The sequence below is a fragment of the Sardina pilchardus genome, chromosome 6 (genome assembly GCF_963854185.1).
Source record: "Sardina pilchardus chromosome 6, fSarPil1.1, whole genome shotgun sequence".
NCBI lineage: Eukaryota > Metazoa > Chordata > Actinopteri > Clupeiformes > Clupeidae > Sardina > Sardina pilchardus.
In genome coordinates, this window is record NC_084999.1 from 489,631 (window position 1) to 506,187 (window position 16,557).

Sequence of the window (16,557 nt, forward strand, 5' to 3'; positions counted from 1 at the left end):
GCCATGCTTTTTGGTGGTGTCTTTGTCCGTGTCCAGGCCGACTCCGGGCAAAAATCAGCTTTCCCTGACCGGGAATCGAACCCGGGCCGCGGCGGTGAGAGCGCCGAATCCTAACCACTAGACCACCAGGGAGACATGGGGCTTGAGCTGTACACGAGTGCACCTGAGCTCTTGCTCTGTGCGGGGCAGGCTGCGGGAGACGGCTTCACAGCAGAAACTGTTTATCTAATCAAATCTCACCAAGGGCCGTTGCTCTTTTGAATCAAGATGAAATAATCTAGTTGCCAATGTTTTCAGAACAAAGACACCTACCTAGTGCTTTCTCGTCGTATTCATTTGACTGATTTTGATGAGAGTTTGAGTTATTTGAAGACGTCTCATCGCCAAAACGAGCACATTTCTTTTCAGGGGCCTTTTCCATGCGGCTCTCTCGTGTCCACCAGCTTTCGCGTCCCATGACAGCGCCAGGGCCTTCGATAGCTCAGTTGGTAGAGCGGAGGACTGTAGGTGAACAACCGGCCATCCTTAGGTCGCTGGTTCGACTCCGGCTCGAAGGAAGCCATGCTTTTTGGTGGTGTCTTTGTCCGTGTCCAGGCCGACGCCGGGCAAAAATCAGCTTTCCCTGACCGGGAATCGAACCCGGGCCGCGGCGGTGAGAGCGCCGAATCCTAACCACTAGACCACCAGGGAGACATGGGGCTTGAGCTGTACACGGGTGCACCTGAGCTCTTGCTCTGTGCGGGGCAGGCTGCGGGAGACGGCTTCACAGCAGAAACTGTTTATCTAATCAAATCTCACCAAGGGCCGTTGCTCTTTTGAATCAAGATGAAATAATCTAGTTGCCATTGTTTTCAGAACAAAGACACCTACCTAGTGCTTTCTCGTCGTATTCATTTGACTGATTTTGATGAGAGTTTGAGTTATTTGAAGACGTCTCATCGCCAAAACGAGCACATTTCTTTTCAGGGGCCTTTTCCATGCGGCTCTCTCGTGTCCACCAGCTTTCGCGTCCCATGACAGCGCCAGGGCCTTCGATAGCTCAGTTGGTAGAGCGGAGGACTGTAGGTGAACAACCGGCCATCCTTAGGTCGCTGGTTCGACTCCGGCTCGAAGGAAGCCATGCTTTTTGGTGGTGTCTTTGTCCGTGTCCAGGCCGACGCCGGGCAAAAATCAGCTTTCCCTGACCGGGAATCGAACCCGGGCCGCGGCGGTGAGAGCGCCGAATCCTAACCACTAGACCACCAGGGAGACATGGGGCTTGAGCTGTACACGGGTGAACCTGAGCTCTTGCTCTGTGCGGGGCAGGCTGCGGGAGACGGCTTCACAGCAGAAACTGTTTATCTAATCAAATCTCACCAAGGGCCGTTGCTCTTTTGAATCAAGATGAAATAGTCTAGTTGCCATTGTTTTCAGAACAAAGACACCTACCTAGTGCTTTCTCGTCGTATTCATTTGACTGATTTTGATGAGAGTTTGAGTTATTTGAAGACGTCTCATCGCCAAAACGAGCACATTTCTTTTCAGGGGCCTTTTCCATGCGGCTCTCTCGTGTCCACCAGCTTTCGCGTCCCATGACAGCGCCAGGGCCTTCGATAGCTCAGTTGGTAGAGCGGAGGCCTGTAGGTGAACAACCGGCCATCCTTAGGTCGCTGGTTCGACTCCGGCTCGAAGGAAGCCATGCTTTTTGGTGGTGTCTTTGTCCGTGTCCAGGCCGACGCCGGGCAAAAATCAGCTTTCCCTGACCGGGAATCGAACCCGGGCCGCGGCGGTGAGAGCGCCGAATCCTAACCACTAGACCACCAGGGAGACATGGGGCTTGAGCTGTACACGGGTGAACCTGAGCTCTTGCTCTGTGCGGGGCAGGCTGCGGGAGACGGCTTCACAGCAGAAACTGTTTATCTAATCAAATCTCACCAAGGGCCGTTGCTCTTTTGAATCAAGATGAAATAATCTAGTTGCCATTGTTTTCAGAACAAAGACACCTACCTAGTGCTTTCTCGTCGTATTCATTTGACTGATTTTGATGAGAGTTTGAGTTATTTGAAGACGTCTCATCGCCAAAACGAGCACATTTCTTTTCAGGGGCCTTTTCCATGCGGCTCTCTCGTGTCCACCAGCTTTCGCGTCCCATGACAGCGCCAGGGCCTTCGATGGCGGTACCCGCAGGCGGAAGATCTGTATCTGGCGTCCAACGGCGTGTCTAGCTCAATCTTTCGCTCCATCTTTCAAGCCCAATCAAATGTCAAGTTCAAGGTTTTGGCATCCAATCGATGTCCTTCGTCAATCTTTCCCTCGTCACTCTACTGCCATCCAATCAATCGATGTGCGTAATCCATCTTTTCGCTACCCGCCAGCCAATTAAATTGCGAGAACAATGTTTTGCAATCCAATCAAACATGAGCATTTTCAATCTTTCCCTCGCGGCCTTCGTCGCTCTGCTCTACGTCATCCACCGTTGACAATCCCATGTTGCCTCAGTCCTCTCAGGGTCAAAAGTTCATGTGTCAATGTCAACACCAGTTGCGGAAAGTTGGCTAACGTCAGGAGAATTGATACATCAGGTGTTGTACATCTTTTTTTTATCAAATGCAGATAGTTCGAATGTTTCAATAGCTAACGGACAGTAAATATTGAGGTAGACCTCTTATTTTGTCAAAGAGGTAAGTTAGCATAAACGCTAGCATAAACGCTAGCTAGCCACCACTGTTAGAGGTAGGAGCTAAGTTAGCATAAACGCTAGCATAAACGCTAGCTAGCCACCACTGTTGGCGGTGAAAAATTGGCGGTGAAAAAATATTTTTACCGATATGTCACTTGAAATCACACAAATTCGATTAGTTTAAGATAATATGTATGAGATGTGATGCTTTCTATACACACTTGTAGTTAATAGGTGGTATTATTCAGATATATCTCTTATTTTGTCAAAGAAGCCAGTTAGCATAGACGCTAGCCACCACTGCTGGCGGTGAAAACATTTTTAGCGCTATTAGTTATGACAGCGTCACTTGAAATCACATACATTTGAATATTTTAGGATAAACGTGCAATATCTGAGATGTGATGCATTCTATAAACACTTGTAGCTAATAGGAAGTGGCCGGTCAGAATGGCTAGATGTATGGTTTCTGTAAACACAAACACTTGTAGCTAATGGGAAGTGTCCGTTCAGAGTGGCTAGTCCAGGGTCAGAGGTTATTGACAAGTGCTCCTACATCAACCGCAAACCGAGAGGGTTCATTAAGATATAGTGAGAGTTTCTCCAACGTATTTATTGGGTTAGATTCCCCTCAATTAATTGTAGTGCAGCCTTCAGTTTTTAAAATTTCTCTCATCTCTCCCTGGGGATACTATACCCTAGGTAACAGAGGGTAGGAGGGCAGAGATGATGATCACTGTTGAATAAACAGGAGAATTGTGTTGATTGTTCCTGTTGTTTATAACAATAAGAGTGACACAGGCTATGGTACTCTGCATCATGTCATTCAGCAGACCAACATGGCATCAGGAAAGCCACTCAAGTCACACAAAGCCATGAGTGACAGGGACTGGCTTGATCGCCTGGAGCTATTTGCCACCTCAGGAGTGTGGCCATCTGGTGGGGGAAATAGACCTGCTCCCCGACAAAAAAGATGGCATGTCATGTACCAGAAGGTAAATGATACAGCTTCATTGTATATAAAATAAAATTGTTTATGGTATTCCATGTTATTTGTGTGTACAAATAGTCATAGGCATGCATAATATTGTTGTTATGCTTACAGATAGAAAAGTGCCCTCGGCTTTCCAAGGGACAGGCCACGCTTTGGAGCACACACGCATGCTCGTGTGGATTTCATAAGGTGCGGTGGCACCATCAATTATCCAACAGTTCTAAAAAAGCATTAGACAGGATGGAGAAAATACTAGTGTTAACTATTCTTTTTGTTTGTCTGTCTGGTATGTCTCAATACACATATAACAGAGTCATCCTCCAAAAGTGGATGCCCCCCCTGGCCAGGGCAAGCCCACACCCACACCCTCTACCCCTGCTACACCCACACCACCATCTTCCTCCACGAGCCCGGCAGATACCCCCATTCCCACACCCTCCACCCCAAGGAACAGTGAGCTGTCCAGTCCTGCCAAAAGGCCGAGGCTGACATTATCCATGGTTAGCAGCATATTGTTACATACATACATACATACATACATATATTTCTGGTTAAGTGGTGCAGGTTTTACAACCAGACATTCTACATGAGGTTGACGATGACCAACCCTTTGTTAACAGTTTGAAAAGCAGAGATTTGGGGGATCACATGTTGCCATACCAAATTTGTCTGTGCAGAGGAAAATCCGTCAGGTAATAAACTAGCTTTATTTAATTGAAAAATAAATATATGTAAATTAAATAGACATGTAGTACACAACTCTATTTCATTCAAATTCTACACAGTAATATTATTTCATTTATAGACTCCACAGGTTCCACAGACACAGTCCCACAACACAAGTCCCACAGTCTCATGCCCACCCGCTGCTCCTCAAACTGCCCATCGGCCCATCATCGAGCCGACCTCATTCTTCCTTCCACCAGCAACACGGACCACAGTAAGATGCCATGAAAAATGTACACATGGCATTATCAATCAATGCTTTCTCTGTTTCTTAAACTTGTTTTCTCAATTTAGCCAGAACCAGCGGACCTGCCATTACTATGGCCACAGACCATGCCCCAACAGGACCGCAAGTGGGTAGCAGATGCACTTTTTAGGGTGGGTGCAAAGGGGAAACTGGAGCTGAGAGACCACCTGGACCTGTGGTACCATCCACCTCGACCAGCTACCCTGTACCATCAGGCTCCAACACCTGACCGATTCTTTGCCCAAAGGCTGCTGGTTTGGATGCCCTACAGGATCTGGAGAGTACGGCTGCAGTGTACTAACCCTAACTGCACTGGGCATCAGCTGTGTGGCGGCGGTCTGCACAGGAGAGTTCGTCAGGTGCTGGATATCGACAGCTACTACAATATGGTTACTGAAACCTTGATTTGTAGTAAGTGTCGAACCAGCTACTTGTCCTGGGGTCATGCTGTGCTGCAGCAATTGGACCGGGCCCATCGTTCTGAGTTCAGAATCATCCTGACACGCAAGTAATAGTCTTTGCCATTCTATCCACTTATGTCTGAGGAAATACTTTTGCAGGCTTTCGTTGGGATTTGGTGTATTAGAAAATATAAATATTAGAAAATATGTTTTTTTTCAATTGTTTTTTCTAAGGCATGCCTGTGACATCAGGGTCATCCGCTTGCTGCGTGAGAGGGGCCAAGGGAATGGACCTGTTAGGGTAGTGAATCAGCTGGAGGAGAGTCATAGTGAGGAGTATCTGGAGCGCATGAACCGCTTTACTTCAGAGGGTGCTGCGTTCCTGAACAACCTTGGCCTGCAACCAGTGACCTGGCAAAATCCTCCACCACTTGTGCCAGTACCAACCTACAAATGGCTCCTCACTGTTTACAGCCAAGATATTCTTGCCAGGCTGGAAGACATCAAAGCTTCCCTGACATCCACCTATGGCTCCATTCTTAAAATGGACTCCACTAAGAAGGTCAGAGTTGTTTTTGTTGCTGTTATTTGTCATGTATTGTTGAACCAAGAAAATGTTATGTAGAATTTTACAATGTTAATTATTTATGTACTGTACGATCTCTTTCAGATCACAAAGAAACTGAGTGGGCCTGCCAAGGGCACAGCACAGTGGCTGACATCCGTTGGAAATGAGATAGGTCAAATACTTATCAGTGTTCTGACCGCGGATGAAGGCGCTGGGCTGGACCAAATGGCTGCAGGACTGGTGGAGAGATATCGGCGGGCAGGTGTTGCTCCTCCTGCCGTCTTGTACGTGGACTGCCACTGCTGTAAGGAAGCAGGAGATACCAAGCTGAAACAGCGGTTCAGTGGCTGGCCAGATGTGATGGTTCGCCTTGACATCTGGCATTACATTCGACGTCTGGCAGGTGGGTGTACCACTGATGCACACCAACTGTACCCCATCTTCATGTCAAGGCTGTCCTCGTGCATATTTGAGTGGGATGCAGGAGACCTTTGCCTGCTAAGAAGAGCAAAGAGGGCGGAGTTGATCAGCCAAGGATGGCCTACAATGCCAGATCAAGAGGTGGACCATCACATCACAAAGACGGAGCTGGCCTTACATTGCCGGAGGAGAACACGGGGGACAGAGACGACGGTCAACCTCATTGGTGGACTGCTTGGAGAGCTCTTGAGTGGCAAGGGGACTGATGCTCTTGGAGTGCCACTGCTTGATCCTGTGCGGATGCCAGGCATTTGGCAGATCCAGAAGAGGCATGTCTCGTGCATTCAAGACCCTCCAAATATCCAGCTTTACACCGAAACTGGAGAGCTCCACAAGGGTGGCATGGTTCTAAAGACCTACAGGTGTGCCCGAGGTTCCACATCTTTGGAATCATTTCATTGTCACCTGCACAGATTTATTCCAGGTTTGTCTTTGCAGAATACTGTATGGTTATAATTTGTTTAGGTCTTTATTTTATTGTTATTGGACATTTATAAATAAAATGTATTGTTTTTTGTTTGTTTTCTTTGTTTTCTCAGGCAACAGCGCAAACAGCCTCAACTTCCAGCTCTATCTGCTGGAAGGTCTGTTTCGCTGGAACAAAGACCGGGCTAAAGCTGCAGTGAGGGACCGTAGTCCATTCCTGCGTGCCTACTCTGGGGAGCTGGTGCATGCAGTCAATGACAACTACGGGAAGTTGTTCGGCACAAAACTGGTGCCTGGATTCACTCCACCAGGAACCTACACAGGTAAAGTAGATGGTTCTTTAAAGTGTCAATTAAATGTCATGATATTAATGAAAAGTTGATTACGTTGCATTGTTGACAGTTGTTTTTTATTTCAAAGAACACAGATTTTACATATTTTTATCATCCTTCAATTTGTCTCCTATTTCAATATCTCTTCAGGGGAGTTGATTGGAGTGAATTACTTATACAGGCAAAACAACGAGGTCCTGGAGGACATGGCTCCAGAATCGGACAGGACCACACAGTTGTTGGAGGAGATCACAGAGGAGGATCAAGGGGAGCAGGATGAGGGATTCGTCGATACGCTTGGAGAGGAAGGCATTGTACAAAATCTAGTGGAGCCTTCAACAACGGCCAGTGCCATACCTTCTTCTGGGGCACTCCTGTCCACTCACCTGCCCGCTCACCAGCTGTTGTCAGCTGCATCCTCCGTGCCCTCCTCTGCAGCCAGTGCGTCTCAGTCTGCACTCCTCTCCACTCACCTGCTGCCGTCAGCTGCATCCTCCGTGCCCTCCTCTGCAGCCAGTGCGTCTCAGTCTGCACTCCTCTCCACTCACCTGCTGTCGCCAGCTGCATCCTCCGTGCCCTCCTCTGCAGCCAGTGCCCAGTCGTCTCAGTCTGCACTCCTCTCCACTCACCTGCTGTCGCCAGCTGCATCCTCCGTGCCCTCCTCTGCAGCCAGTGCCCAGTCGTCTCAGTCTGCACTCCTCTCCACTCACCTGCTGTCGCCAGCTGCATCCTCCGTGCCCTCCTCTGCAGCCAGTGCCCAGTCGTATCAGTCTGCACTCCTCTCCACTCACCTGCTGTCGCCAGCTGCATCCTCCGTGCCCTCCTCTGCAGCCAGTGCCCAGTCGTCTCAGTCTGCACTCCTCTCCACTCACCTGCTGTCGCCAGCTGCATCCTCCGTGCCCTCCTCTGCAGCCAGTGCCCAGTCGTCTCAGTCTGCACTCCTCTCCACTCACCTGCTGTCGCCAGCTGCATCCTCCGTGCCCTCCTCTGCAGCCAGTGCCCAGTCGTATCAGTCTGCACTCCTCTCCACTCACCTGCTGCCGCCAGCTGCATCCTCCGTGCCCTCCTCTGCAGCCAGTGCGTCTCAGTCTGCACTCCTCTCCACTCACCTGCTGTCGCCAGCTGCATCCTCCGTGCCCTCCTCTGCAGCCAGTGCCCAGTCGTATCAGTCTGCACTCCTCTCCACTCACCTGCTGCCGCCAGCTGCATCCTCCGTGCCCTCCTCTGCAGCCAGTGCGTCTCAGTCTGCACTCCTCTCCACTCACCTGCTGCCGTCAGCTGCATCCTCCGTGCCCTCCTCTGCAGCCAGTGCGTCTCAGTCTGCACTCCTCTCCACTCACCTGCTGTCGCCAGCTGCATCCTCCGTGCCCTCCTCTGCAGCCAGTGCCCAGTCGTCTCAGTCTGCACTCCTCTCCACTCACCTGCTGTCGCCAGCTGCATCCTCCGTGCCCTCCTCTGCAGCCAGTGCCCAGTCGTCTCAGTCTGCACTCCTCTCCACTCACCTGCTGTCGCCAGCTGCATCCTCCGTGCCCTCCTCTGCAGCCAGTGCCCAGTCGTATCAGTCTGCACTCCTCTCCACTCACCTGCTGTCGCCAGCTGCATCCTCCGTGCCCTCCTCTGCAGCCAGTGCCCAGTCGTATCAGTCTGCACTCCTCTCCACTCACCTGCTGCCGCCAGCTGCATCCTCCGTGCCCTCCTCTGCAGCCAGTGCGTCTCAGTCTGCACTCCTCTCCACTCACCTGCTGCCGCCAGCTGCATCCTCCGTGCCCTCCTCTGCAGCCAGTGCCCAGTCTGTTCCTGGTATGGACAAGGTGGACGCGTTGGCAGAGTACTTGGTGGAACTGCGCAGTCAGACAGGTTTAACACTCAACAGCCAGCAAGTGGCCACCATCCATGGTCTGTGGGACAACCTGGAAAGCTTCGACAAGGACAGGGTGGTATATGCAGCACGGCATCAAGACCGACTAGTCACTGGCCGTTATAGGTCACCTAAAAAGAAGGGTGTCTTCACACCAGGCGTAGACAGCACGAAAAGGTGTGTGCTCGGCTCCACAGGGTCTCCATCACAATGGCCCGACTGTTGCCGGCTTGTAGAGTTGATATTTATACGGCTGTGTGACCTCTACCGATCTCCTAAAAAACAGGGCACCGTTTCACTTTCAAGATGGGATCTGATCCTGAGAGACTACAGGCGAATCAGGCAACTGATTCTTGGCAGTAGTCAAATCATGAAGGACACAACTCTGCAGCTGGTTGAAGTCAACAAGCGGACCCTGATAACGTGGCACAATCAGCGATTAAAGGGTCAGGAGTTGTCAGTTCTCGTACAAGGACTGCAGCTACCTGTGGCAAGACCTGTTGCAGGGCAGGCTCTCGCACCTGCAAAAGAGCAGTCTGTCGTGGCTCCAACTTACGGCCACCAGCTGCACACTTACCAATTGCCACTCAACACAGCAGGTCAGGCAAAGACTAAATTTAAAAAGATTCTGCCCTCAGCTACCTCTGCCTCAACTACCTCTGCCACCTTTGTCCATCAGTTGCCTTGTCTACAGCCCAAGCCAGCCCAGCCAGTTTGTGGGACACCCATTTTTTCGCTGCCCTCTGCTGCCCCATTGGCCCACCCACCTGCATGCACTCAGCAAACACCCACCCTTCCACCTGCTGACACAAAACGCCAGTATACACGGACTGTGACCTCAAATGCATGTCGTAAATGTGGCCAGTTTCGCACTGTGGAAACTGGCCACAGTCAGTATAAAGGCAAAATATATTGCCCAAACACTGAGCCAGTTACAAAAGAGGAGTGGCTACAACGTATGAGGATATTGAAGTAACTTATTACGTTAATATTAATAAATGTTTTGTTTTATTACCATCCAGTGGTAATAGTTTTGCCTAGATTGATGATGCGCAAAAAGCGATGGGACCAACTTGACTGTACAGTATAAATCTTTATATCTTTATAAATCTAAAATCTTTTATTATTTTGGTACCTTTTCAGTCAGTCAATCAGAAGCTATGGGATCCACTTGACTGTACAGTATAGTCCTATTTATCTGTGGTTATTGTTGGTCTCATATTTAATATCTTTATAATATGTTTAATAATCTAAATTTATTATTCTGGTACCTTTTCAGTCAGTCAGTCAGTCGATCAGAAAGTAATCACTGACCAAATGACCTGACCTAATTGCCTTTTTGCCTAGAAAATGTGAAATGTTGGTCATGATGTTGTGTGAATAAATATATTTCCTTGTGGAATTGATTACGCTGTGTTGTATTCATTTACAGTATGTTCTAGAAGCACTTATGATGTCAAGAAGCTGCTTGTAGTTTGAATGATACATTACAATTACAGTACGGTGTGAATCATATCCCCATATTAACATAAAGGACACAATTGCATAAGTAAATGCCTTTAAATTGACAAATGAGACATTACAATTACAATATGGTACAATATGGTATGAATAATACCCCAAAATTAACATATAGGACACAATTGCATAAGTAAATGCCTTTAAATGTACATATATTTTAATTTTGGACAGAGTTTTTAATAATTTACTTCAAAAATATCAAAACTTTATGAAAAGATAAGGAATCGGTTGTAAAACAAGCACATTTGAAAAAGAAATCTGTTTTATTTTTTCTGCTTTGAGCTGGATTCGAACCTGCGATTCACTGGAGTTTCTTCCCTTTTCTTCCCCCTTTCTTCCCCTTTCTTCCCCTTCTTCCCCTTCTTATACGGACAAATGTTCCCCAGCTTTAGCTCAGTTGGTAGAGCGGAGGACTGTAGGTGAACAACCGGCCATCCTTAGGTCGCTGGTTCGACTCCGGCTCGAAGGAAGCCATGCTTTTTGGTGGTGTCTTTGTCCGTGTCCAGGCCGACGCCGGGCAAAAATCAGCTTTCCCTGACCGGGAATCGAACCCGGGCCGCGGCGGTGAGAGCGCCGAATCCTAACCACTAGACCACCAGGGAGACATGGGGCTTGAGCTGTACACGAGTGCACCTGAGCTCTTGCTCTGTGCGGGGCAGGCTGCGGGAGACGGCTTCACAGCAGAAACTGTTTATCTAATCAAATCTCACCAAGGGCCGTTGCTCTTTTGAATCAAGATGAAATAGTCTAGTTGCCATTGTTTTCAGAACAAAGACACCTACCTAGTGCTTTCTCGTCGTATTCATTTGACTGATTTTGATGAGAGTTTGAGTTATTTGAAGACGTCTCATCGCCAAAACGAGCACATTTCTTTTCAGGGGCCTTTTCCATGCGGCTCTCTCGTGTCCACCAGCTTTCGCGTCCCATGACAGCGCCAGGGCCTTCGATAGCTCAGTTGGTAGAGCGGAGGACTGTAGGTGAACAACCGGCCATCCTTAGGTCGCTGGTTCGACTCCGGCTCGAAGGAAGCCATGCTTTTTGGTGGTGTCTTTGTCCGTGTCCAGGCCGACGCCGGGCAAAAATCAGCTTTCCCTGACCGGGAATCGAACCCGGGCCGCGGCGGTGAGAGCGCCGAATCCTAACCACTAGACCACCAGGGAGACATGGGGCTTGAGCTGTACACGAGTGCACCTGAGCTCTTGCTCTGTGCGGGGCAGGCTGCGGGAGACGGCTTCACAGCAGAAACTGTTTATCTAATCAAATCTCACCAAGGGCCGTTGCTCTTTTGAATCAAGATGAAATAGTCTAGTTGCCATTGTTTTCAGAACAAAGACACCTACCTAGTGCTTTCTCGTCGTATTCATTTGACTGATTTTGATGAGAGTTTGAGTTATTTGAAGACGTCTCATCGCCAAAACGAGCACATTTCTTTTCAGGGGCCTTTTCCATGCGGCTCTCTCGTGTCCACCAGCTTTCGCGTCCCATGACAGCGCCAGGGCCTTCGATGGCGGTACCCGCAGGCGGAAGATCTGTATCTGGCGTCCAACGGCGTGTCTAGCTCAATCTTTCGCTCCATCTTTCAAGCCCAATCAAATGTCAAGTTCAAGGTTTTGGCATCCAATCGATGTCCTTCGTCAATCTTTCCCTCGTCACTCTACTGCCATCCAATCAATCGATGTGCGTAATCCATCTTTTCGCTACCCGCCAGCCAATTAAATTGCGAGAACAATGTTTTGCAATCCAATCAAACATGAGCATTTTCAATCTTTCCCTCGCGGCCTTCGTCGCTCTGCTCTACGTCATCCACCGTTGACAATCCCATGTTGCCTCAGTCCTCTCAGGGTCAAAAGTTCATGTGTCAATGTCAACACCAGTTGCGGAAAGTTGGCTAACGTCAGGAGAATTGATACATCAGGTGTTGTACATCTTTTTTTTATCAAATGCAGATAGTTCGAATGTTTCAATAGCTAACGGACAGTAAATATTGAGGTAGACCTCTTATTTTGTCAAAGAGGTAAGTTAGCATAAACGCTAGCATAAACGCTAGCTAGCCACCACTGTTAGAGGTAGGAGCTAAGTTAGCATAAACGCTAGCATAAACGCTAGCTAGCCACCACTGTTGGCGGTGAAAAATTGGCGGTGAAAAAATATTTTTACCGATATGTCACTTGAAATCACACAAATTCGATTAGTTTAAGATAATATGTATGAGATGTGATGCTTTCTATACACACTTGTAGTTAATAGGTGGTATTATTCAGATATATCTCTTATTTTGTCAAAGAAGCCAGTTAGCATAGACGCTAGCCACCACTGCTGGCGGTGAAAACATTTTTAGCGCTATTAGTTATGACAGCGTCACTTGAAATCACATACATTTGAATATTTTAGGATAAACGTGCAATATCTGAGATGTGATGCATTCTATAAACACTTGTAGCTAATAGGAAGTGGCCGGTCAGAATGGCTAGATGTATGGTTTCTGTAAACACAAACACTTGTAGCTAATGGGAAGTGTCCGTTCAGAGTGGCTAGTCCAGGGTCAGAGGTTATTGACAAGTGCTCCTACATCAACCGCAAACCGAGAGGGTTCATTAAGATATAGTGAGAGTTTCTCCAACGTATTTATTGGGTTAGATTCCCCTCAATTAATTGTAGTGCAGCCTTCAGTTTTTAAAATTTCTCTCATCTCTCCCTGGGGATACTATACCCTAGGTAACAGAGGGTAGGAGGGCAGAGATGATGATCACTGTTGAATAAACAGGAGAATTGTGTTGATTGTTCCTGTTGTTTATAACAATAAGAGTGACACAGGCTATGGTACTCTGCATCATGTCATTCAGCAGACCAACATGGCATCAGGAAAGCCACACAAGTCACACAAAGCCATGAGTGACAGGGACTGGCTTGATCGCCTGGAGCTATTTGCCACCTCAGGAGTGTGGCCATCTGGTGGGGGAAATAGACCTGCTCCCCGACAAAAAAGATGGCATGTCATGTACCAGAAGGTAAATGATACAGCTTCATTGTATATAAAATAAAATTGTTTATGGTATTCCATGTTATTTGTGTGTACAAATAGTCATAGGCATGCATAATATTGTTGTTATGCTTACAGATAGAAAAGTGCCCTCGGCTTTCCAAGGGACAGGCCACGCTTTGGAGCACACACGCATGCTCGTGTGGATTTCATAAGGTGCGGTGGCACCATCAATTATCCAACAGTTCTAAAAAAGCATTAGACAGGATGGAGAAAATACTAGTGTTAACTATTCTTTTTGTTTGTCTGTCTGGTATGTCTCAATACACATATAACAGAGTCATCCTCCAAAAGTGGATGCCCCCCCTGGCCAGGGCAAGCCCACACCCACACCCTCTACCCCTGCTACACCCACACCACCATCTTCCTCCACGAGCCCGGCAGATAGCCCATTCCCACACCCTCCACCCCAAGGAACAGTGAGCTGTCCAGTCCTGCCAAAAGGCCGAGGCTGACATTATCCATGGTTAGCAGCATATTGTTACATACATACATACATATATTTCTGGTTAAGTGGTGCAGGTTTTACAACCAGACATTCTACATGAGGTTGACGATGACCAACCCTTTGTTAACAGTTTGAAAAGCAGAGATTTGGGGGATCACATGTTGCCATACCAAATTTGTCTGTGCAGAGGAAAATCCGTCAGGTAATAAACTAGCTTTATTTAATTGAAAAATAAATATATGTAAATTAAATAGACATGTAGTACACAACTCTATTTCATTCAAATTCTACACAGTAATATTATTTCATTTATAGACTCCACAGGTTCCACAGACACAGTCCCACAACACAAGTCCCACATTCTCATGCCCACCCGCTGTTCCTCAAACTGCCCATCGGCCCATCATCGAGCCGACCTCATTCTTCCTTCCACCAGCAACACGGACCACAGTAAGATGCCATGAAAAATGTACACATGGCATTATCAATCAATGCTTTCTCTGTTTCTTAAACTTGTTTTCTCAATTTAGCCAGAACCAGCGGACCTGCCATTACTATGGCCACAGACCATGCCCCAACAGGACCGCAAGTGGGTAGCAGATGCACTTTTTAGGGTGGGTGCAAAGGGGAAACTGGAGCTGAGAGACCACCTGGACCTGTGGTACCATCCACCTCGACCAGCTACCCTGTACCATCAGGCTCCAACACCTGACCGATTCTTTGCCCAAAGGCTGCTGGTTTGGATGCCCTACAGGATCTGGAGAGTACGGCTGCAGTGTACTAACCCTAATTGCACTGGGCATCAGCTGTGTGGCGGCGGTCTGCACAGGAGAGTTCGTCAGGTGCTGGATATCGACAGCTACTACAATATGGTTACTGAAACCTTGATTTGTAGTAAGTGTCGAACCAGCTACTTGTCCTGGGGTCATGCTGTGCTGCAGCAATTGGACCGGGCCCATCGTTCTGAGTTCAGAATCATCCTGACACGCAAGTAATAGTCTTTGCCATTCTATCCACTTATGTCTGAGGAAATACTTTTGCAGGCTTTCGTTGGGATTTGGTGTATTAGAAAATATAAATATTAGAAAATATGTTTTTTTTCAATTGTTTTTTCTAAGGCATGCCTGTGACATCAGGGTCATCCGCTTGCTGCGTGAGAGGGGCCAAGGGAATGGACCTGTTAGGGTAATGAATCAGCTGGAGGAGAGTCATAGTGAGGAGTATCTGGAGCGTATGAACCGCTTTACTTCAGAGGGTGCTGCGTTCCTGAACAACCTTGGCCTGCAACCAGTGACCTGGCAAAATCCTCCACCACTTGTGCCAGTACCAACCTACAAATGGCTCCTCACTGTTTACAGCCAAGATATTCTTGCCAGGCTGGAAGACATCAAAGCTTCCCTGACATCCACCTATGCAGGGCTGTACGCTAAGCTTTTTCACTAGGAGCACAGGTGCTCCTAAATGAAAAAGTTTAGGAGCACAGAAAGAAATTTAGGAGCACTATGAAATTTCCTTGAAAACCTTCTTGCCTTAAGCAAGATACAGATCATTCACAGCAGTGGCAATCATAGTCTCTGCTCAAACCCTACACACACAGAAAATGGCTTGTCTTGTTTCTATTTCATATTTTGAATTCAGAATTTGTATACATTTTGTTATCAATTTATAGCATTTTAGGATCTGCATAATTACTTATAGCTTAAAATATTCAGTAAACTGAATACTTCATATTGATTACACTGTAATGACATTACAGGGGTAGTGTGTAGGTCTAATTGAGTGCCTGTCACTTTAAGATGTACGTGAACATAATTAGGTTTCATTCGGTTTTAGGAAAAGAGTCAAGCATAGTTCAAGGATACATCATGTTTTCATTAAATAACTTAAATGTTCAAAAAACGAACAAAGGTAAAGACAAATATTTCTGGTGTAATAGAAAAGATGAGTGTCCACTGTCCAGTAACGTTAACTTCTATGATTTAGGTAGCCTACCATGGCATGGCATCCTGAGTTGTCACTTTTTCCTTGCATGTTTAATTGTCTGCGTGCTTAACTTACTCTACCATGACTCGTCTTGGAGTTTGGTAGGCTATATCTGTTATATCCAATGAGTGACAACCAGAGCTCAAAATAAAACGTTACGGTATTCTCCTGATAACGTTAGTGGAATGGAATTAATGTGAATGTAACCTCCATACAAAGACGCAGAGTGGCTATATGATGCGCACATTTGCAATTAACATGTTCCGCCTTTTTAAAGCAGGTGTAGCCTACACCAAATCGTGGTTAAATCCATCATTTAGACAACAGAATCAGTCGGATTTCTCTCATAAAAGTCAACCAGGGCTATGTCAAATGCAGGCTGGGGTGAAGCTAACACGGTTTCCACACCGTGTTTATCAACCGTGATAATAATAATATTTGAAATGAACACGGTAATTGTAGGCTATATAGTCAACATTCTTATCATGGTTTGCCGTTTCAACGGTAGGCTAATCGCTACAAAGTCACCAACTGATAACGAACAGATTGAAGAAAAAGAAGAATGGTTTTGGAGTGACATTTCTTGCGTGTGTGAGAGACAGCGAGGTTGATGCTGAAAGCGTGAGTTTCCAGCCAGGAGCGTTAGAGTTGTCATGAAATTTGTATACAGATGCGCGAAAATTGTACTAGCCTATACTTTGATCCACTTGGTGTGGATTTTTAGGAGCAAAATGCGAATAAAAGGGTTGAATTCAGTACTCGCACCTGTGCTCCCATTTCATATTTTCAAGTAGCACAAATATATATTTCCTCGCATTTGCGACGAGGTGCTCGCAGTGTACAGCCCTGCACCTATGGCTCCATTCTTAAAATG

At 47.2% G+C, this 16,557-nt stretch overlaps 3 non-coding genes across 3 annotated transcripts; all 3 read left to right on the plus strand.

The window, feature by feature from the left end:
• The first annotated feature begins 470 nt into the window (after nt 1-470).
• Nucleotides 471-557, plus strand: trnay-gua (transfer RNA tyrosine (anticodon GUA)). The gene is given in 2 exon segments: nt 471-507; nt 522-557. It is a non-coding gene; the product is annotated as a tRNA-Tyr (tRNA).
• Nucleotides 558-1,028: 471 nt separating this feature from the next.
• trnay-gua (transfer RNA tyrosine (anticodon GUA)) lies at nt 1,029-1,115 on the plus strand. Its single transcript is given in 2 exon segments — nt 1,029-1,065; nt 1,080-1,115. It is a non-coding gene; the product is annotated as a tRNA-Tyr (tRNA).
• A 10,037-nt stretch (nt 1,116-11,152) lies between these two features.
• trnay-gua (transfer RNA tyrosine (anticodon GUA)) lies at nt 11,153-11,239 on the plus strand. The gene is given in 2 exon segments: nt 11,153-11,189; nt 11,204-11,239. It is a non-coding gene; the product is annotated as a tRNA-Tyr (tRNA).
• Nucleotides 11,240-16,557: the final 5,318 nt, after the last annotated feature.